This window comes from Solanum verrucosum, unplaced genomic scaffold (genome assembly GCF_900185275.1).
Source record: "Solanum verrucosum unplaced genomic scaffold, falcon-dt-bn FXZP01000067.1, whole genome shotgun sequence".
NCBI classification, from domain to species: domain Eukaryota; kingdom Viridiplantae; phylum Streptophyta; class Magnoliopsida; order Solanales; family Solanaceae; genus Solanum; species Solanum verrucosum.
The window spans coordinates 1,451,573-1,475,334 of NW_026020175.1; the positions used below are offsets into that span (position 1 = coordinate 1,451,573).

The 23,762-nt window shown below is 34.4% G+C and overlaps 1 pseudogene; it reads right to left on the reverse strand.

Moving 5' to 3' along the window:
* Window positions 1-14,034: 14,034 nt before the first annotated feature.
* On the reverse strand, window positions 14,035-23,371 carry LOC125828861 (probable carboxylesterase 18; annotated as a pseudogene).
* Window positions 23,372-23,762: the final 391 nt, after the last annotated feature.

A 23,762-nucleotide genomic window follows, 5' to 3' on the forward strand; every position in this document is an offset into this window, starting at 1 on the left:
GTACTCATAATTTGTAAGCGAGAAAAAAAAATCAATAAATGTCGATATGTTTTTCAAATTTTTGTCAGATTTTGTAAGCGAGAAAATGCCATTCTTTACATGTTTTTTTAATTTTTGGATGATATATATTTATTTTTGCTACAGTTTTTTGCAACAATACAATATGCATTGTTTTATATTGTCAAATTTATTTCGTTTGGTAATTTGTTCCAGTTGGATACCAACTTCATACAATTTTATTTTTCATTTGTCAAAAGTTTCAAGTTAGATACCAAGTTAATACAATTTGGATATCAACATTAGCCAGATATTTATTAGACTTTAGTTTGAAAAACACCTCATAAACATAGTACACCGCAATTGTATATGTTGTTACACTTAAGCTTTCCAAATGGATATCAAATGAATTACACATAACTAGTTTTACGTTTTGTTTCTTATAATTTTTCAGCGGGATACCAGTTGTATACAAAATGCATACCAATTTGATAGATCATTAACTAGTTTTAGTTTGGATAACCTGGTTTGAAATCTTAAATACGTCTTGTTGTTTTTATTTTTGAAATGGAATTATAGGTCGAAACCAAATGGACACCAATTAAAATTACACGAAATATTTTATGTTAGCTTACATTGCATTTAATTAATCTCCAAATTGAAAAATAAGAATGGTATTAAATTGGTATCCAATTTGTATAAATTTGGGAAGAATGAAGCTGACAATGTAAAACAGTGACCATTTTATATTGTATTCACCTCAATTACATATTGTTTTATATTTTTTTTCAAGTCGGACACCAGATGGACACCAAAAGAATACCAATTGGAAATTACACTAACTAGTATCTATGTAACTTCAATTGCATACCAAATGGATACCAATTACATACCAGCATTACTTAATCAATTGTTCACTATATATTTGAAAAATAATGAACAATTGATTAAGTGATGCTGATATTTTGGCTTACATTGTATCTACTTGTAACGACCGAGTTCCGTCATTATAGAAGAACCAACGGGGAAAAAATTGTTGGATTTTTCCCAACCTAGTCCAGATTTGGACAAAATTGGAGTCCTTAAGGTGTAGGGAAATCTGGTAACAATAAGGTGATTCAATTATGATTTTGATTACATGAGTAGTTACATAACTCGTTAAAGAATCTGTACGACTTTACGGAATTGAATTTGGGTGAGTAGATCTCTCGGAATCGATCTTGGCGTAAAAGCTATTTTCTTAGTGTCGTTGGTTAGAGGTGTGTTGTGAAATAGGAATTTTGGAATTCTTGAATTAGCTCTCTGCCTCATGTAACCCGCATTGGCGTCGTTTTTTGCCCCTTTGGCGGGGACGCTACAGCGGGGTGACGACCGTTATGGCGTGCTCGACGCAAATTAAAGTCGTTAATAAACCCCTAAACGACCTCATTATGCATTTTTCGACTTTTAGAGCTAAGGAATGAACCCCCTGTGACTCCTACTCATTTTTCACCATTCTTGAGGCTAAATGTAAGCTTTTCACTCCCCAAATCCATTTTGCGATCCGTAGAACGTAATATAATGGGTGAATATTGATGGGGGAGGATTTTGTTATTGATTTTATGGTGGAAACAACCCTAATTTGGATAATTGGGATCATGGGTTTGATCTAGGGTTCATAGAATTGTAAGTAATATGGGTAATTAATGATTGTTTATTAATTCCCGTATTATATTGATTATTTGTAGACCAAGAACAAGCAAAACGAATAGGGAAAGGGAAGGATCAAGTTTCTTAGGGTTTCAAGCTTGTTTCGAGGTAGATGATGGTTGTGATTCTATGATTGTGTGATGTATTTTTGTTCTTGATTCATTATGATACTTGTATATGTATGAATGTTGCAATGTTGATCACACTTGTTGTAAATGAGATAGATGAATGATGATTGCCATGAAATCATGACTTAATTGTATGATCTTGAAGATATACTTGTGTTTGTGATTGTGGTGTATTGAATGGATCGATTGCCACGTTCCGGTATAACTAACTTGGATCGGTTGTCACATTCTAGCATTAAAATGGGATCGGTTGTCACATTCTAGCATTAAAATGGGATCGGTTGTCACATTCTGGCATAACATTGGGATCGGGTACCACATTCTGGTATGCTAACTATTTGGGTTTGGGTTCCATGAGAGGACCAATGATGTGATATAAAATGTGAAACTGGTCGTTGTTCGTAAATGTTGATAATGTTTTATATGTTGATATATATGCATGTGATTATATTGTTGTTTTAACTTGTTTATGTTACACTGATGGAATAGCCGCGTGATCCTACCAATACACTGCGGTTGTGTACTGACACTGCACTTGCTCTTCTTCTTTTTTAAGTATAGGGCATCTTCAAGCGGCTACTGACAGACCTCGCTTAGGAGGTCAGTGATCGTCACTTCGAATTCAAGGGTGAACCAATTCTTCTAGGCTGCCACTGGATTCTTTTTCGTCTATGTTCACCATTTCCGGACTTAGACAGTTGTTTTAGTTAGTTCATTAGTATGGGGTTGTATCCCTTCTTATTTAGACTTGGTTTATTATTAGATGTTTTGGTACATTGACTTTCAGGTTCTAGGTTATTTCTTCCGCATTGTTTAGTTCGTTGTTAGACTTTTGTTGGAGTTTATGAGAACTTCCTATTTCTTTTCTTAGTATTTAACTTGTTTCCATAACTTAAATGTCTTAGTTTTTGGTTTAGTTGATTGGTTTGGGTTGTAGTAGTGGTTCTCCCACCGAAGGGTTAGTATGAGTGTCAATCATGACGGTCTGGGTCGTGACAAAGTTAGTATCAGAGCCTAGGTTCATTGATTTCGATGTACCAAAACGAGTCTAGTAGAGTCTCGCGAAATGGCACGGGGACGTCTTTACTTTTCTTCGAGAGGCTATAGGACTTTAGGAAATCTCTCTATTTTCTCTTGTCTCCTTTCGTGCTATGACTTGATTCGAATTGGTATCTGACGATTCAAATATGTATCTAACCTCCTTCACTCTTCTGTTCGCAGATGGTTAATACTAGATTCAACGGTGTTAGGACCGTAGTTCCCGTCAATACTTCGGTCGAGGAATCTGCAGCGAGAGGTCGCGGTCGAGGCAGAGGTAGAGAAAGAGCTAGGGGTAGAGGTCGTGGAATAGTAGCACCTGTTGGAAATGGAGCTCTTGTTAAGAATGCTCCTGTGAATGAGAACCCTCATGCGCATCATGAAGAGATTGAAGAGGAGAATGTTCATATTGAAGATGTTGAGGATGTGGAACAAGAGGAAGAGGTGCAGGCTGGGACTACATGTGTTCCTCCTTTGGATCCAGTGTTAGCTTAACAGATCATGTCATTCTTAAAGGAATTGGTTGGTCCTGGAGTGCTTCCTTCTGCTCAAGCAACTCAAGCTCCTACTAATCCTCATGTTGCTAGCACTGCGCCCAAAGTGGATTGGACTGGAGGTAATGATGCTTTCTTCCGTCCTTTGTTGGGTTATGTTATGATTGGTAATAAGCATGAAATGTTGACCAAGTTCTTGAAGCTAAAGCCTCGTGTTTCTTGGTTCTGAGAATTAGGATGCTTATGAGTTCATCTTAGATTGTTATGAGAGCCTTCATAAATTGGGAATTATCCATCAACATGGGGTTGAGTTTGTGTCATTTCAACTTCAAGCTGAGGCTAAGCAGTGGTAAAGAGCTTACATGGAATGCAGATCTTCAACTTTACCTCCACTCACTTGGACCCAGTTTCATTCTCTGTTTCTAGAGAAGGGTGTGCCTAGGACTTTGAGGAATCGCAAGAAGGATGAGTACATGACTTTAGAGCAAGGTGGTATGACTGCGGCTACTTCTGAGGCCAAGTTCCATGTTTTGTCTAGATATGTTACTCAATTGGTGACTACTGAGGAAGAGAGAATCCGATTATTTATTAGGGGATTAAATTCTGAGTTGCAAGTATTATCTGTTCGTATGACTTCTGCAGGGAGGAGCTTTAATGAGGTAACAGACTATGTTAAAAAAGTAAAGGGGGTGAGGCCAGACGGTCAAGCTAAGGCATGGGCCAAAAGGGCCAAGAACTCAAGTAACTTTCAAAGTTCTTATTCCAAGGGGTCCAGAAGGCCAACGTTTGTAGCTAAGCCAATTCAGTCTGCTATGCCCGCCTCTACAGGTAGTTACTCAAAAACTCAATCTCATAATTTTCAGGATAGCCAGGGAGTCGCGCCTTCAATGGGCGGCAAACCATCTTTTGATCGTACTTGTTACAACTGTGGAGAACCTAGGCATATGAGGAGAGATTATCACTACCCACGTGTGTTAGATTCCGCCCAGCAACTGTCTAGAACAGTGGTACCTGCGGGGAATGGTAATAATGGTAGAGGACGACCACAAGATGGGCGAGGAGGTAATCAACAAAGTCGTAGAGGTAGAGGAAATGGTAATGCAGGCAGAGGTAATGTGCAACCAAGCAGGGAAGTGGTTCGTCAAGATGATAGGGCTCAATGTTATGCCTTTTCGGGCAAGAATGAGGCAGAGGTGTCTGACGTGGTAATCATAGGTACTATTCTTGTCTGTGACCGAATGGCTAATGTGTTATTTAATCTGGGTTCTACTTATTCATATGTATCCGTGAGATTTACCTCAAATTTTTTATATGATTTGTGATATTCTTGATGCCCCTCTTCGTGTTTACACCCCAATTGGAGAGTTAGTCATAGTTACTCATGTCTATCGTGATTGTCCTATTTTATTTATGGGATTTCAGAATTGGATTGATTTAGTGATTTTGGATATGATTGACTTTGACATAATCTTAGGCATGACTTGGTTGTCCCCCTATTATGTTGTGCTTAATTATAATACTAAGTCTACAACTCTAGAAATTTCGGGAATAAAAAAATTAGAGTGGGAAAGGGTGTACAAGCCTAAGCAAGCTAAGATTATATCCTCCATTCGGGCTAGTGAACTGGTAGAGCAGGGTTGTTTGGCTTATTTGGCTCATATTATGGATGTTGAGATTGAGACTCCATCCATTGAGTCTATGCATGTGGTGTCTGAATTTAGTGAAGTGTTTCCTAATGATTTGATTGGTATGCCTCCAGATAGAGATATAGATTTTTGCATTGATTTAGAGCCTGGTACGCGTCTCATTTCTATCCCTCCATATCGCATGGCTCGACAGAATTAAGAGAGCTTAAGGCTCAAATCCAAAAACTTCTTAATAAGGGATTTATTCGTCCTAGTGATTCCCCTTGGGGTGCTCCAGTTTTGTTTGTTAAGAAGAATGATGGTAGTATGAGAATGTGTATAGATTACCGGCAATTGAATAGGGTCACTATTCGAAACAAGTATCCCTTGCCTCGAATAGATGGTCTTTTTGATCAATTGCAAAGTGCATCAGTTTTCTCTAAAATTGATCTAAGGTCTAGCTACCATCAATTGAAAATTAGGCCTGAGGATGTGCCCAAGACAACATTTAGAACCCGTTATGGGTACTATGAGTTTTGGTCATGTCTTTTGGTTTGACCAATGCGCCTGCAGCTTTTATGAGTTTAATGAATGGGGTGTTCAAGCCATTTCTTGATTCTTTCATCATAGTCTTTATTGATGATATATTTTGGTCTATTCGAAAAGTGATGAAGAGCATGTCAACCATCTTCGTAGTGTTTTGGGTGTTCTTGGAAAGCAAACGCTATATGCTAAATTTTCTAAATGTGAATATTGGTTGAAATCGGTTGCATTTTTTGGGAATGTAGTTTCGCAAGAAGGGGTAATGGTAGATCCTCAAAATATTGAGGCGATTAATAATTGGGTTCGAGCAAGTTCTGTGACTGAAGTTAGGAGTTTTGTGGGGCTCGCTTGTTGTTATCGTCGATTTGTGAAGAACTTTGCTTCTATTGCCACCCACTTAACTAATTTGACCGAAAATGAGTACCATTTGAATGGACCGAAAAGTGTGATGAGAGCTTTCACAAGGTGTAACATCCGACAATTTAAAAATGAATATGAAGAAGCTTGAAATTTGGAAATAGTCTTTTTTTTTGAAAAAATTTAAAATCTGGAAATTTGGCAGTCCAGAATCTGGAAAATTTGGCTAAGTTCAAAAATTTGGAAATTTGGCTAAGTGTGGAAATCAGTGAGTTTTTGCCAACTTTGAGCAGTCATAACTCCTAGCTCAGGATGAGTTAGGAGTAGTTCCAGTTATGGTTTCGAAGCTTGTGGAACGATCTTTCCAACGCCACTGAGTTTGCTCGATTCCGAGTTCGTATGAGTGAGTTATGATCTTTGAAAGTTGGGCAGTTGGCAGGGATTCCGTTCCGGAAATTTAAGGGCATTTTGGTCTTTTCACAAATAATTTCTTTTGAGCTTATATTGTTGTATTAGGCTGATATTTGGATCATTTTGTCCCATTTTGAAAGAGAAAGAGTTAGGGTTCAAGAGAAGAAGAAGAGAAGAAGGAGAAGAAGAAGAGAAGAAAGAGGAGATCAACAAGATTTGTCAAGATCATTGTGGATTTTCGTCGGGGGTGATCCCTATCAAGGTATGTGAGTCTTTAGTGTGGGTTTATCCTTTCCCCCCACATACCAAGCTCGTTTTTATGATTTGAGAAGAGATTGGATTTGTTGTTGAAGTTGTTGAAGTTGTTAGTTGTTGTTGATGTTGTTAGTTGTGTTGTTGAAGTTATTGTTGGTTGTGGGACAGGATTGGGCTGTGTATTTGAGTTGTGACCTATTGTATATTGAGGGATTTTATGATCCTTAGTGTTGGTTGGTTCATACCCCCACACACCAACTCGTTTTTAATTCCAAGAGAAGATTTATTGGTTGTTGAAGTTGTAGTGGTGTTGTGTTGAAGTTCTTGCTGATTTAGTACAGATTTCTGGCTGTGATTTTTGAGTTGAATCTATTGTATAATAAGGGTCTTTATGATTCTAAGTGTTGCTGCTGAAACCTTGAGGTTGAGAGGGTTTAGAATTGGAAAGAAACAAGGGGAAAAAGTCGGATTTTTGGGGAAAAAGGGGCTGGGCTGTTGCACCTCTCCTAGTGCCAAGGACACCAATCCTTCCCTTTCATTCACCATTTCTTTTTTTATACATGTTCCTAGGTATTATACCTATGTTTCCTAGTTGTTTCCAACACTCCAAGGTACTTCCAAAAGTCAAGTAAAACTACAAGTCAAGTGAAGTTAGTTTCCAAGTCAAGTGAAGTTAGTTTCCAATTCAAGTGAAGTTAGTTTCCAAGTCAAGTGAAGTCAAGCTTAGAAGTAAGTAAGTCAAAGCAAGTCTTTAAGGTTTTCCAAGAGTCTTCATTGAGCGTTTTAACTTCATTCTAAGGCTCAAGTTCCAAGTTAAGTATTGAGTTTCAAGTCAAGTCAAAAGTTAAGAGTTTCATGTTAAGTTAAGAGTTTCACATCAAGCCAAGAGTTCAAGTAAAGTAAAGAGTTTAAAGTTGAGTTCTTTTCTCAAAGTTATTAGGGAACTATGTATTCCCAAAGAAGTTTTAAAGAAATGTTTTTACATTTAAACAAGGTTGGAAACTGAGATTTCCAAAAAGCCTTCGAGCTAGTTTTTGAGTAATTATCTCATATCAGCAGGAAGAAATATGTTTTAAAAACATAAGAGCCAGTACATTTTTGGGAGTAGTATCGAGCACCGAATTGGGGGAGCGTTCAAAGAACCCACAGCCCCCATAGAACCATGTTAGCCACCATGGGTAGAAAAGGATCATACTTTTTAGATGAATCCTTTTCAGATTAGACTAGTGGATCCATTAGGCAGTTCAGGTCTTATACCTTTGGCCGGGTATAAGATGCTCTGGCAGCGTGAGGTCGATCGCTGTATCATCACTATAGCTCTTATGTGATGGTTGTCGGTTAGAGAAACTCCCACAGCAGTTATTGTATTTTTCATACACAGAGATTATTGTATTTTTTTATATACATCAGTTCATTGTATTTTTATACACATTTCAGGCTTATTGTATCCTTGTATACACACAGAGTTCATAGCATGTTTTAAGCAATCTTTCTTTATATCGCACTTGTTTTAAATTGCCTTATATTGAAAGAAGTCAGTCAGGTTGAGTTAAGTTGAGCCAGGTAAGCTATTCAGTTTCTTCCAGTTTTCCTTCTAGCCTTTGTTGCTTAGTTTTCCAGCTTGCATACTCGTACATTCTATGTACTGATACCAGTTGGCCTGCATCGTTTGATGATGCAGATTCAGGTACCCCGGATCAGCATCCTGCACGTCGTTGATCCAGCTGAGCACTCCAGAGTCAGTGGTGAGCCTCCTTGCATTCCGGAGGACTCAATTATTTTGTGTTCTTAGTTTTTGTTTTATTAGGATGTTGCGGGGTCTGTCCCAACATCCATCTCAGTATTTTAGAGGCTTCATAGACAGACAGTCAGTCAGTTAGTTTTGAGTCTCTCATCTATATATATATGTAAATATTCTATTTTGAGATTCGAGTTGCCTTTATGGCCATATTTTATAAGTTAAGTTGTTTTGTAATATTGCATTGCATTGAGTTATTCTGTTGAGGTTTCCGCTGAGTTAAGAAAGCCAGGCCAAGGGTTCGCTTGGGGCTAGAAATGGTCTCCGGGTGCCGGTCCCGCCCAGGGTGTAGGCTCGGGGCGTGACACAAGGTCAGGACTCTCTTGACCACCGCGCTCATTCTAGCATTACTGATTGAAGGTAAGGATTTTATTGTTTATTGTGATGCTTCACATTCTGGTTTGAATGGTGTGTTAATGCAGGATAAGTATGTTATAGTCTATGTGGCACGCTAATTGAAGGTGCATGAGAGAAATTATCCAACGCATGATTTGGAGTTGGTAGCGGTAGTATTTGCTCTTAAGATCTGGCGACATTACCTCTATGGTGTTAAATGTGAGGTATTTATTGATCATCGTAATTTGCAGCATGCGTTCACTCAAAATGATTTGAATTTGAGACAACGAAGGTGGATGGAGTTACTTAAAGATTATGATGTGACCATCTAATACCATTTGGGCAAGGCTAATATGGTGGCAGACGCTTTTAGTCGAAAAGTGGTGAGTATGGGTAGTTTAGCTTCTTAAGTGTAGCCAAGCGACCTTTGGCTAAAGAAATTCAGACATTAGAGTTTAAGTTCATGCAGTTGGGCATCTCAGAAAAAGGTAGGGTGCTAGATAGTATTGAGGTAAGGGCCATTCTCATTGAAGAGATCAAGGCCAAACAATTTGAAAATGGGAATTTGGAGGAACTTAGAAAGAAGATTGTGTTTGGTAAGGCACAAGAGATCACTCTTGATGCGGATGGTGTGCTCAATTTCAAAGGGACAATATGTGTTCTTAGAGTAGATGACTTGATTGAGAAATTGTTGGTAGAGTCTCATGGTGCGCGTTATTCTATTCATCTGGGGTGACCAAGATGTATAGAGATCTGAAGCGAATTTATTGGTGGCCGGGCATGAACAACGACATAGCAGAGTTTGTGGCGAAGTGTCAAAATTGTCAACAAGTGAAGTATGAATATCAAAGGCCTGCATGTTTACTTCAAATAATGCCAATTCCAGAATGGAAGTGGGAAAAAATAGCCATGGATTTTGTTGTTGGTCTTCCCAAAACTTTGGGGAAATTTGATTCTATTTGGATAGTGGTTGATAGATTGACTAAGTCAGCCCATTTTATTCTGGTAAAAATAGATTATAATGCTGAACAATTGGCTAAAGTTTATGTGAAAGAGATAGTGATGTTGCATGAGTTGCCCCTCTCTATCATCTCAGACCGTGGTACCCAATTCACATCCAAGTTTTGGAGAAAATTGCATGATGAATTGGGCAGACAACTCACTTTAAGTACAGCCTTCCATCTACAGACAGACGGACAGTCAGAGAGGATTATTAAAGTGTTGGAAGACATGTTAAGGGCATATGTGATTAACTTTAGAGGACATTAGGATACGTTCTTACCTTTGTGTGAATTCTCCTTATAATAATAGTTATCACTCCAGGATTGATATGGCACCATTCGAGGCACTCTATGAAAGGGGATGTAGATCACCCATAGGATGGTTTGAGGCTGGCGATGTGAAACTTTTGGGGGCTGATTTCGTGAAGGGTGCTCAAGATAAGGGAGGAGTATTCAAGCTAAGCTCCTAGCAACCTAGAGTAGACAAAAGAAGTATGCGGATCCTAAGATAAGAGACATAGCATTTCAATCCAGTGAAAATGTTCTTCTTAAGGTATCACCCATGAAATGGGTGATGACATTTGGTAAGAAGGGTAAGCTAAGTCCTAGATACATTGGTCCATTTGAATTTCTTGAATGTGTAGGACCGGTAGTATATAGATTGGCTTTACCTCCTAATTTATCAACTGTTAATCCATTATTTCATGTGTCCATGTTGAAGAGGTATCATGGTGACGGGGATTATATCATTACGTGGGACTCAATTGTGTTAGAAAATACCTCCATTTTGAAGAGGAACCGATTGCAATTCTTGATCATGATGTGCGCAACTTGAGGACCAAAGAGATTAAGTCCGTGAAAGTCCAATAGAAGCATCGCCCAGTTGAGGAACCTACTTGGGAAACCGAAAGGGACATGCGAGACAAGTATCCCATATTGTTCGTCAATTCAGGTAGTACTTCATCCCTTCCTTAGCCTATTTTCCTAAGTTTGTTACTAGGGGACGAGTGATGGGTAAGTTGGTATCTATTGTAACAACCGAGTTTCGTCGTTATAATAAAATCAACGGGGAAAGTTTTGGGTCGAAAAACTTTTTCGTAGTATTTGAATTTTCGCAACCTAGTCCAGATTTACACGAAATCGAAGTCCATAAGGTGTAGGGAAATCTAGTAACAATCGGGTGATTCAATTATAATTTGTTTATATGAGTAGTTAGATAACTCATTAAAGAATCCGTACGACTTTACGAAATTGAATTAGGGTGAGTAGAACTCCCGAAATCGATCTTGGCGTAAAGGGTTTTTTTTAGCGTCGTTGGTTAGAGGTGTGTTGTGAAATGGAAATTTTGAAATTCTTGAGTTACCTCTATGTCTCGCGTAACCCGCATTGTTGTCACTTTTTTTCGCTACAGCGGGGTGACGGCAGTTGTGGCGGGCTCGACGCGAATTAAAGGTAAGATTTTCACTCCCCGAATCCATTTTTTTATTCGTAGAACGTAATAGAATGGGTGAATATTGATGGGGGAGGGTTTTGTTATAGATTCTATGGTGGAAACAACCCTAATCTAGATAATTGGGATCATGGGTTTGATCTAAGGTTCATAAAATTGTTAGTAATTCGGGTAATTAGTGATTGTTTATTGATTCTCGTATTATATTGATTGTTTGTAGATCAAGAACAAGTGGAACGAATCTGAAAAGGGAAGGATCAAGTTTCTTAGGGTTTCAAGGTAGGTGATGGTCGTGATTCTATGATTGTGTGATGTACGTTTGTTCTTGCTTTATTATGATACATGTGTGTATATGAATGTTGTATTATTGATCACACTTGTTGTAAGGAGATAAATGAATGATGGTTACCATGAAATCATGACTTAAATGTATGATCTTGATGATATACTTGTGATTGTGATTGTGATTGTGGTGTGTTGAATGGATCGGTTGCCACGTTCTGGCATAACTAACTTGGATCGGTTGCCACGTTCCGGCATAACTATGGGATCGTTGCCAAATTCAGGCATAATTATAGGATCGGATACCACGTTCTGATATGCTAACTATTTGGATTTGGATTCCATGAGAGGACCAATGATTTGATATAAAATGTGAAGTTGTTCGTTGTTCGTAAATGTTGATAATTTTGTATATGTTGATATATATGCATGTGATTATAATGTTGTCTTGACTTGCTTATGTTGCACTTAGTGGGATAGCCGCATGATCCTACCAGTACACTGTGGTTGTGTACTGATACTGCACTTGCTTTTATTTTTGTTGAGTACAAGGCATTTTCAAGTGGCTACTGACAAACCTCGTTTAGGAGATCAGTGATCGTTCCAATTCAAGGGTGAGCCAATTCTTTTGGGCTGCCATGAGTTCTCTTTCATCTATGTTCACCATTTCCAGACTTAGACTATGTTCTATTAGTTATTAGAACATTAGTTGGGGGTGCATCCATTCTTGTTTAGACTTGGTTCATTGTTAGATGTTTTGGTACATTAACTTTTAGATTCTAGGTTATTTCTTCCGTTTTGTTTAGTTCTTGTTAGACTTTTGTTGGAGTTTATGGGAACTCCCTATTTGTTTCCTTAGTTTTTAACTTGCTTCCGTAACTTAAATGTCTTAGTTTTTAGATTAGTTGTTTGGTTTGAGTTGTAGTAGTGGTTCTCCCACCGGAGTGTTAGTGTGGGTGTCAATCACGACGGTCTGGTCGTGACAGTGATAAAAGCATTAGCTTTATGACAATTCTTACGTTGATATGTAAATGAAAAATAATATTTTAATGGAAAAATCACCCCATACATCTATTTAAGGGTTATTATTACCTTCTTTATATCTACTTTTTTTTACTACTTATAAAGTTTTTAATTATAAGTATTAACAGAACAGTTTTAATTTATATATCAACTAATTATATTTTATTAATTAATTTATATAATGTTAATAGGTGAGAGAAAGAGAAAATTATGAGAGAGAATAAGTTGCTAATTATCAATTACATCTTTCAAGGAAGAGTCTCACATACCCACGTTTCTCTTTCCACCATGGTTACTCTTTCTCTTCCAGCTTCTCCATTGTTCTTTTTCTTCATTCAAACAGAAACTTCTGCAAATTTTGTACACAGTGTCAAGAATCAAATTTTCGATCCTCAAACAAACATGTCGAAGAATCAAAATGTTTATCACACACCTAAAAAGAGTCCTAGATTTGTAAAGGATTTATCTAATCTTAAAATAGAGCTTCCAAGTTTTTATATTCGCCCAAGATGAATGCAACTCCGGCGAATAAGAGTGTTACCCATCCAAAGAAAAATCAAAACCCAGCGAAGGAGAAGAAACAATAATCAAAGAAAATCCACTCCTTCAAATTGCAAGGGACTATAAAGGAAAGGCAAAATGGTGGAACCTCTATTGTCTGAGTGTTCAGACTCCGATTCAAATTTTGTAAGTAAAAAATAATAAAAATTACAAAGATCTCTTTTTGGTATGAACCTTGTATTAACCAGTGTTTATTGTTGGTATGAAATTGGTATAGATATTGACACAAAAAATTGTATGCATTTTGTATACTATTTATATAGCAAAACACAATTACCAATTACAATTGTTTTGAAATTGATATTCTTTTGGTATGAATCTGCTATGAACCAATGTTTACTTTTGGTATGAAATTGGTATAATATTGGCAAAAGGCTTGTATGCATTTGAAATACTATTTATATGACAAAACACAATTACTAGTTGCAATTGTTTTAAAATTAGTATTCTTTTTGTATGAAATATGTATGAAATTTGATATTCCAATAAAATTGTGAATTATTATATATTTTAAAAAGTGTATAAAAATTGGTATAAATTATTATTGTAGGTATAAATATTTTACTATGTGAAATAGGTATGAAAGTATATACCCCAACAAATTTGAAATTATTACATCTTTTATTGGTGTTTAAAAAGTGTATAACTTCCCAACTACCCATGAGTAAAGAACAACGAATTGTGTATTATTTTTAAAAAGTGTATCAAAATTGATATCAATTATTAAATTTACTATAGTATATATAAATGTTTGTATCCATATTCTGCATTGAAATGTTTTGCTGGAATGATCTTTGTGTACACATAGAAGGCCACAACCAATAGTTGGCCCAACCCAAATGATCCAATGTCCATCCCAAAGGTGACCTCCTCTAATAAGCGCGGCCCCAAACACCTCACCGGATTAATCCCCGCCCCTCCATAGCCTTTTTTGGCGGTGATCGTGGTCGAGATAAACACTAGAAGGCCTAACACTACACCAACAATGGACAAGACAATGACATGTCCAAGAGAACCCTAATAATACTACACACATGATTTGAATAATGGCACATCAATTCTTCACAACCTTAGAGCATTGCTTATTAACAAAATCCTTAACCTCAAGAATAAGTTGTGTAGCTTCAGGAACCTCAGGGAAAATGTAGAAAGAATGCACCATAGTTGGATACTCTGAGAAGTGAACATCTTTGCCAGACCTCTTAAGCCACTCATAGTACCTCCTTTGCCAATCTTTAAGGGGATCAAAACCACCCACGACTACCATCGTTGCTGGAAAATTGTCCAGCTTTGATATGTCAACAGCCCTTGGACCGCAAACATTAATAACCTCATGATCGCGATCCATCCCTTCACCTGGTGGCAGGAACGCGTTCCACATCCAATCTGTTCTTCTCACTGATATCAATGCGTCAACTTCTACTAGTTTTAATTCTGATTCCGTTCGTTCCTCCCCTCCAAAAAAGGGTTGTATAGCCACCAGTCCAATTACCTAGACCACATAATACAGAATCAGGGGAATTTGTCCCTTCAGTTTAATATGCATAGATTTTGGGTATATACATTTTTAAAAGTACCACTATTTCATACTAGCTAGTGAGTAGTGACATTCAACAAGTATTTTAATTTATATAAAGTTGAACAAGTAGACACATGTGTCCTACGTGACATAATACACATAAGACACCACGTAAGATGAAAATTGTCATGTATGATGCCACATAGGATGCGTGTGTCTATTTATTCAATTTTATATAAGTTTAAATGTCTACTTGTACACACCTAAAGTTACAGAACATAAATATGAGTTGAAGTCAAATTAAAGGACATATTTATATATTATGCCTTTCATATTTAAATACTGAGCCACTTTTGTTCAATTTCTCTCTTTTTTATCAGAGTTGACAAAAATGGAGACTTGTAATACTATGTTTTCCATTGTTGGACTCCAAACCATAACTGCCTGTTTGGTTAACAAATGGAAAAGCATTAAAGTAAAGAGTTACGTTCAAATATCTACGGATTTTCTGAGAAATAATTGGTTAATATAATGATCATCTGCTAAGTACTTTTTTTGCCTACGGAGATCAATATATATAGCAAGTACAAATATATGTTTAGTTGTACTAACATAATTACTAATTTAGTTTTTACTATTATATTTGATTATATAAGTGTAATTATTAAATTAAATATTTTATTTTAAAATAAAAAATTATAAAAATTAAACGAATTTATTTTAGATGAACAACTAAACAGACATTAATGTGTGACAAATACATGTCAGTAAGACACATTAAAGTTTACTTATAATTAGATGTAAAATATGTATTTTTAAAATCATATCAAATAATTATAAATTGGTAACCAACATCGTAACAATAACCAATATCTTCCAATTCATGTGAATATAATATAAAATCATATTTTGTTGCATTTTTTAAATTACAAAAAAACACGAGTTTAGTACGTTTTTTCTACTATAATTATTTAAATAATGAATCTAGTAAAATATTAGTAAATTATTTTAACAAATGTTTAGTCATTTAATTTAAATGAAAGAGAAAGGAGGTAAAAAGAATACTATTTTGAAAAATAAAAATTTAAAAGTTATTGTGCAATTTAATTATGTAATTACTAGCAATGTTTCATCACTACTAAAAATTAGAGAGTATAATTACTCTTTCTTAATAATTATACTCAATTTTATACTGATTTAATAATTATTTCACTAAATAAATAGTCCAAAACTATGTAAACTCTAAATTTGTAAGTTTTTTTTTAAAATAGAACTTGAAAATTTTATTTGTATTGAATATTACTTTAATTCCAATAATAAAACATAAGGCTCTTAAGCATTTGAAGCTTTTATCTACAAATTGTTCTTAGTATTTACCATGACTAATTATTTGAGGGAAAAGGGTATGATATACCCTCCACTTTTTCATTTAGAGCTGATATACCTCTCGTTATGAAAGTGACTCATATATACCTTGATGTTATAGAAATGGCTCGCATATACTCTTTTCTTCTAACGGAAGTGAAAAAATTAATTATTTAATCTTTTAACTATTATTATTTTGAAAAAATATAATCTATATGGAGTATATTTGATCCTCCTCACACGTTTTTTTTTTACTTTTTGTTTCAACGACTAATTTAAATTTATTATTTTGATGGTCAAATTTATTTATATTTCACTAATTTTCTCATAAAATTTACTATAGATGCTCAATTTTTTTATTTTAGGTTTACAAATACAAAAACTAAATTACAATATAGCCGCAAAAAAATTAGTTTCAAATTTTTTCTTTACACTAAAGAATGAAACAAAAAAAAAAGAATAAGAAACTCGAATAATGATAATCTAAGAAGTCAAAAAATAATTTTCGTACGAAAAAGATTAAAATATACCTTGAACTTTGTTAGAAGGATCTTATATATATATACCCCTAAATGAATTTTTAAAAAATTTAAATTTTAAAAGATAAATCTAAAACTATTTTTTTCACTTCCGTTAGATAAAGGGTATATGTGAGTTCATTTTGTAACAGCAAGGATATATATGAGTCATTTCTATAATGATAAGAGTATATATGAGTCACTTTCATAACGAAGGTATATCAACTATAAATGATATAGTTTGGGGTATATCAGGCCCTTTTCCCATTATTTAATAAGCTTAAAATTAAATAAATTATAAAGTAAGGGATCTTTTGACAGTTGAATAAGAAAGGAGGTTATTTATGTATTAATTTTCTCTATTAACTTATACGAATGTTTCGTAGGTAGTTAAGAAATAAATTATTTATTTATAAAATTAATATAATGCTTGGTTGACAATTTATAAACTCGCATAACAAATATATGTATAAGTTATGAGAAATCTATGTATTATTTTAGATTAGGGTAAAAGATAGAATCACTAATACACGTATAACTAATACATGAATAATTAATATCGTTATAAAATAATATTACCGCTACCCCACCTAACCACCCCAACCCGATAATCAACTCGAACTCTCTAGGCCGGATTTGAATTTTGCATTTTTTTCCCTGGACAGTCTTGCCCTTAATTATAATTACACATGCTAAAAGGGCATGAAATTTTGGATTTTTTCCCAACTTTTCTTAAGTTAAGATTAGAGGTTTAATTTCGAATCGAGTGTCGGAATTGAATCTCGAATGAATGATGTAAGAATCCTTACCTATTTTATACAAAAATAATTATTTTGATTAAGAAAAAGAACTCGATTATGTATTTGATCAACCTCATCAATTAGGCTAACGTCTTTTTCCTAATAGTATTAGATGCGTGATCAACCTCGTCCATCTGCCCAAAGATATATCTGGTTACAACAATATAATGCAGATGGCTAGTGGGGTACGATAGCCCTTATCAATTCTATTTAATACTTTCCTAAAGGAGGTTAAAACACACCATGTGAACACAAATAATATGTAGATTTTAAATTTTTACATATAATGCTCCTTCTTCTTTTGTATCACTCCTCTAAATAAGGAAAAAACACATAATGTGAACACAGATAAAATGTAGATGTTAAATTTTTACATATAAGGCTCCTTCTTTTTTTTACCACTCTCCTAAATGAGGTTAAAACACATCATGTGAACACAAATAATATGTAGATGTTAAATTTTTTACATATAATGCTCTTTCTTCTTTATCACTCTCCTAAATGAGGTTAAAATACACCATGTTAACACCAATAATATGTAGATGTTAAATTTTTACGTATAATGCTCCTTTTTTTTTACCACTCTCCTAAATGAGGTTAAAACACATCATGTGAACACAAATAATATGTAGATGTTAATTTTTTTTTTATATATAATGCTTCTTCTTCTTTTTTATCACTCTCCTAAATGAGGTTAAAACACACCATGTTAACACCAATAATATGTAGACGGTAATATTGGTGTTAACATGGTGTGTTTTTACCTCATTTAGGGGAGTGATAAAATAGAAGAAGGTGTATTATATGCAAAAAAAAATTAACATCTACATATTATTGGTGTTCACATGGTGTGTTTTTACCTCATTTAGATAAGGGTGTGCCCTATTTGGATTAAACCGAAAAATCAAACCAAATCAAACCGAATTCTAATTTGGATTGATTTTTTGGATTTCTGGTTTGATTTTGGATTTATGATTTATTTTGTTTGGTTTTTTGGTTTTATTTCGGATTTAGAAAAATGAAAACCAAAAAAAACAAATATATATATATATATATATATATATATATATATAAGTTGGAGTAAATCACTTTTGTCAGTTTTAAGTTTTTTTTTTTTATGATTTAGTTTATTTTTTATGTTTGGACATCTTCAATTGATATACTTTTAAGTATTGTGTTTTACATTTTTACTTGTGATTATATTAGAAAGTATATTGAAGAAATTCAAATTGTAAATATAACTTTATTATGTTTCTAATTATTGACATAACCAATAAATCAAACCCAAAAAATCCAAACCAAATAGAGAAATACCTAACCAAACAAATTTATTTTGGTTCGGATTGAGTTACACTTCTTCAAAACCAAAAACCGAAAAATCCAAGCCGAATAGCATAAAACCAAACCGAAAAATCAAATACACACCCCTACATTTAGGGGAGTGATAAAATAGAAGGGTGCATTATATGTAAAAAAAAACTACCGTCTACATATTATTGGTGTTAACATGGTGTGTTTTAACCTCATTTAGGAGAGTGATAAAAAAGAAGAAGAAGCAATATATATTAAAAAAAATTTAACATCTACATATTATTTGTGTTCACATGATGTGTTTTAACCTCATTTAGGAGTGGTAAAAAATAAGAAGCATTATATGTAAAAATTTAATATTTACATTTTATCTGTGTTCACATTGTGTGTTTTTACCTTATTTAGGGGAGTGATACAAAAGAAGAACGAGCATTATATGTAAAAGTTTAACATCTACATATTATTTGTGTTCACATGGTGTGTTTTAACCTCATTTAGGAGAGTATTAAATAGAATTGATAAGGGTTATTGTACCTCACTAGTCAATTATATTGTTGTAACCAGATATATTTTTGGGCAAATGGACGAGGTTGATCACACATATAATTCTATTAGGAAAAGGACGTTAGCCTAATTGATGAGGTTGATCAAATACATAATCTGAGTTTTTTTTAATCAAAATAATTGTTTTTGTATAGAATAGGTAAGAATTCTTACATCCTTCATTCGAGATTCAATCCCAACACTTGATTCGAAACTGAACCTCTAATCTTAACTTGAGAAAAGTCCGAAAAATCCAAAATTGCATGCCCTTTTAGCATGTGTAATTATAATTAAGTTGGGATTTCTAAATAATTTCTAAGTAAGCTCTTTAAATACCTCTGACAAAATATGCTCCTATTACCTATAATATTAATGGTGCGTGGTAAAAAGTCTTAACTTCAACAGTAGAATTCTATTAATGTCAAACGAATTACTCCTTTGTGAAAAATGTGTAGAATTTCTACTTCTAAGTTCTAATCTCACTAACCTTGAGTCCTAATTAAGCTTACAAATATCACAAAATTAAAGAGAAAGAGACAATCTTGAAAACACTAACCACTATTGTCATACGATTCGCACTACTAAACACCAAATCAAATGAAGAATTGGAAAGCGAAGAAGACGATCAAATTGGGATGGAGATGACATAAAAGACCAGGAAAAAAGGAGGAATAAGGTGGAGAAAAAGACCGTGCAGGAATCGGTATGGTGGAAAAGAAAATTAATATAAAGAATTATAATAAAGAAGATGATTGTATGGGTATGGATTGTGGCGGAAAAAACAATAAAATTGGAGGAATATGATGGAGAAGATGATTGTGTAGGGATGGGAGTGCTGATTTTTTCTTTTAATTTATTGAAACCTTTTTAAAAAAAATATTTGGATAAATAATTACATGTCGTTTGTTCATTGGTCGCTTTTATCTATTTTGATCCTTATTTTATATTTTAATATGACATGACTTGATGAGATAAAATTATTGTATCTTGTTTGGTTTTCATGTTTGAATAACTTATCCCACAATTTATATCATAGTAATGAGATAAGTTATCTCATATATCTAGTAGCTATTTATTTATATGTAAATAAAATTTATAATTCATATCATTACTTTTAAAATTATTTATATCTCATATAACAATTATTCTCATCATCATAAAATTTATTCTTATTTCAAATCAATTCATATTTTAACATTTATATTCACCAATTATTGTTTTTTATCAAATTTATTTACCAATCAAATTGACCAACAAATGGTTAAAAGTAACAAAATTGATTCGTCTTCTCGATCATATGATCGAGAAATGCAAGCTCAACGTGAGAAGGTTAGTTTTACTAAGTGTGAGGATTATTTTAAAGACTAGTACACTACAACTTATGTTTAATTTTATTTTTTATTGAATTAAAATTTAATTAATAAAATATTGTACTTTTTAAGAATATATAGCTTTGTGAAAGTGTATTATGTGATTTTATAAATTTTTGCTTATTTGGTATGATTGTATAAAGAATTGGGATAATTTTAATAGTTTTACAACTACACAACATTAAAAGTCAAATGCACATGTCCAAACAAAACTTTAATTTTATCTCATTATTCATATTATGATTTCATATTGTATGGTCAAACCGGCCCTTAGGATCATCTCATGAATTCAAATTAATATCTCATATCATCATTTTATATAACATGGTTAAACGAACCCTTAGGATCCGGAGAGGATTATGAAAGAAATATCAAAATAGAGAAAAGACATAAAGACACCATCAAAGTTGTCTAGTATTTGCATAAAGACACCTTAACTTTCAAATTGTCATATCATCCCACAGAACTATTTAATATCGTTGTAAATGGGTCAAATCATTTTAACCCATTTCCTCGTCTGAATTGTTACCACGCACATGAGGCGCGTCATTTCGTGTTTTCACTGTCATGGACCAATTTAAAAGTGTCACGTGTCATTTTCTTTCTTTATTATTAATTATTTAATCAATTTATGTCATCTTCCCCAATTTTAAACCCAAAATAGCCGTTGATAGCCCTAATTTTTCGATTTCATGATTTTTTTTTCATAGCAAGATCAACGTTGGTTCTCTCTGTTTGACGACTTCATCATCTTCCCCAAGAAAATAAGGTAGGAATTTGTTTTATCTTTTAATTTCCAGTATAAAACGTTAATTTGAAGTTTTTTATGGTTTAAATTCTTCTGAATTTTTGTTCACCAACAACAAAACATGATCGGGAAACAAAACCCGACCCTCAATTTGTAAATGCAATAAGGAACTACTACCAAAATCTTGAAATGATTGTGAAGTAGACAATAAATCAAAAGAAGACGACAATAAAGACAATCTTGAAACAACTAAAACAGGTCGAAAAATAGAGAAACTAAAAGGAATCTGATAAGAAAGAAGGAAAAGAATAGCTACCTCAAGTTATATTATCTAAATTATTACTCCTATTTTTTTTCATACCAACCTAAAAAGCCGGTTTTTATTTTTATTTAAAATAAGTTTCACTAAAAAAAGTAAGTACGTACTTTTATTGTAAAAGAAAAAGTCTTTTTGGTCTCCCCAACTGCTTGGCCAAACAGGCCCTTAAATCTTACTTTTGTGCTTCTTCACAACTGTTTTTATTCTTCCACACATCACAATTTCTCTCTGTTTTCTTCTTTTCATCATCAATTATGGCGCAATAAGAGAAGAAATCATCTCCGGGAATTCCTTGGAGGACACGAATTGCACTATCCTTCGTCTCTACAATTACCGACTATTCTCGCCGTCAAAACGGCACCGTTAACCGCCGACTACTCGGGATCTTCAGCCTTAAAACTTCCGCCAATCCAAATCCAGATAACGGCGTTAAATCCTACGACGTCACTGTAGATTCTTCTCGGGATCTCTGGTTTCGCCTCTTCATTCCAACTACCGATGAATCTCGAAATTTGAGTTCACTTCCGATTATCGTCTTCTTGACAATGAGAAGAACCGTGAGCTATTGCCGGAAAATGTTGATTTGTCTCGCTGCTTCCTTGCCGGAGATAATGCCGGTGGGATCCTCGCTCATCACGTGGCTAAGCGAGCATCTTAAATGACGTCGAACTTTGATGCACTGAAGGTATGATCCCTCTTTCTCTCCATCTGTCTACTCATATTCCATGACAATACATATGTCACGTCACTGTATTGCCCAACTTCTCGGTTTTTCTTTTTAAGGATTGCCTCATTTGCAATTAAAGGCCTAACATTCATAGCTACCTCAAGTTATCAATTTTTTAGGGATAAGGGTCGGAAAAATATCTCAATTTGGTCGAATTTACTGTTGTGATATTAAACTTTAATGAGGATCTATTATTTCTCTAGACTATTTAATATCGTATTTTAAACATATATATTTATCCACGTGGACACATATATACCTTTAAAATATACTATTAAATAGTTTAGGGTGTAAAAAACACGGTATTAAATAGTCTAGGGAGGTAATAGGTCCTTATGAAAGTTTAGTATCGCAACAATAAATCCAACCAAAGTTGAGATATTTTTCAGATCTTTATCCCTAAAAAATTGATAACTTGAGGTAGCTATGGATGTTAGGCCTTTAATTGCAAATGAGGCAATCCTTAAAAAGAAAAACCGAGAAGTTGGGCAATACAGTGACGTGACATATGTATTGTCATGGAATATGAGTAGACAGATGGAGAGAAAGAGGGATCATACCTTCAGTGCATCAAAGTTCGACGTCATTTAAGATGCTCGCTTAGCCACGTGATGAGCGAGGATCCCACCGGCATTATCTCCGGCAAGGAAGCAGCGAGACAAATCAACATTTTCCGGCAATAGCTCACGGTTCTTCTCATTGTCAAGGAACTTCAGCACATCAAATTCATCATCATACTGCGCAGGATACTTGTGTTCCGGAGCTAGCCGATAATTAACAGAGACAACAACAGCCTGGGTTTTCCTCGCGAAACGACCGCAAACGGCGTCATACGCCTTCGTATCAGGGCTGAGATACACAAATCCGCCGCCGTGAAAGAAGACGATAATCGGAAGTGAACTCAAATTCCGAGATTCATCGGTAGTTGGAATGAAGAGGCGAAACCAGAGATCCCGAGAAGAATCTACAGTGACGTCGTAGGATTTAACGCCGTTATCTGGATTTGGATTGGCGGAAGTTTTAAGGCCGAAGATCCCAAGTAGTCGGCGGTTAACGGTGCCGTTTTGACGGCGAGAATAGTCGGTAATTGTAGAGACGAAGGATAGTGCAATTCGTGTCCTCCAAGGAATTCCCGGAGATGATTTCTTCTCTTATTGCGCCATAATTGATGATGAAAAGAAGAAAACAGAGAGAAATTGTGATGTGTGGAAGAATAAAACAGTTGTGAAGAAGCACAAAAGTAAGATTTAAGGGCCTGTTTGGCCAAGCAGTTGGGGAGACCAAAAAGACTTTTTTTTTTTACAATAAAAGTACGTACTTACTTTTTTTAGTGAAACTTATTTTAAATAAAAATAAAAATCGGCTTTTTAGGTTGGTATGAAAAAAAATAGGAGTAATAATTTAGATAATATAATATTTTTTTTAAATAAGTGAGTTCTTTTTTTAAAATTGTTTGAAAAGTAAGTAAGAAAATATTATTCTACAAATAATATTAGGGTTGTGATGATCAAGGGATGAGGGTTGTGTGTTGGTGGAGAGGGAGAAAAATAATAT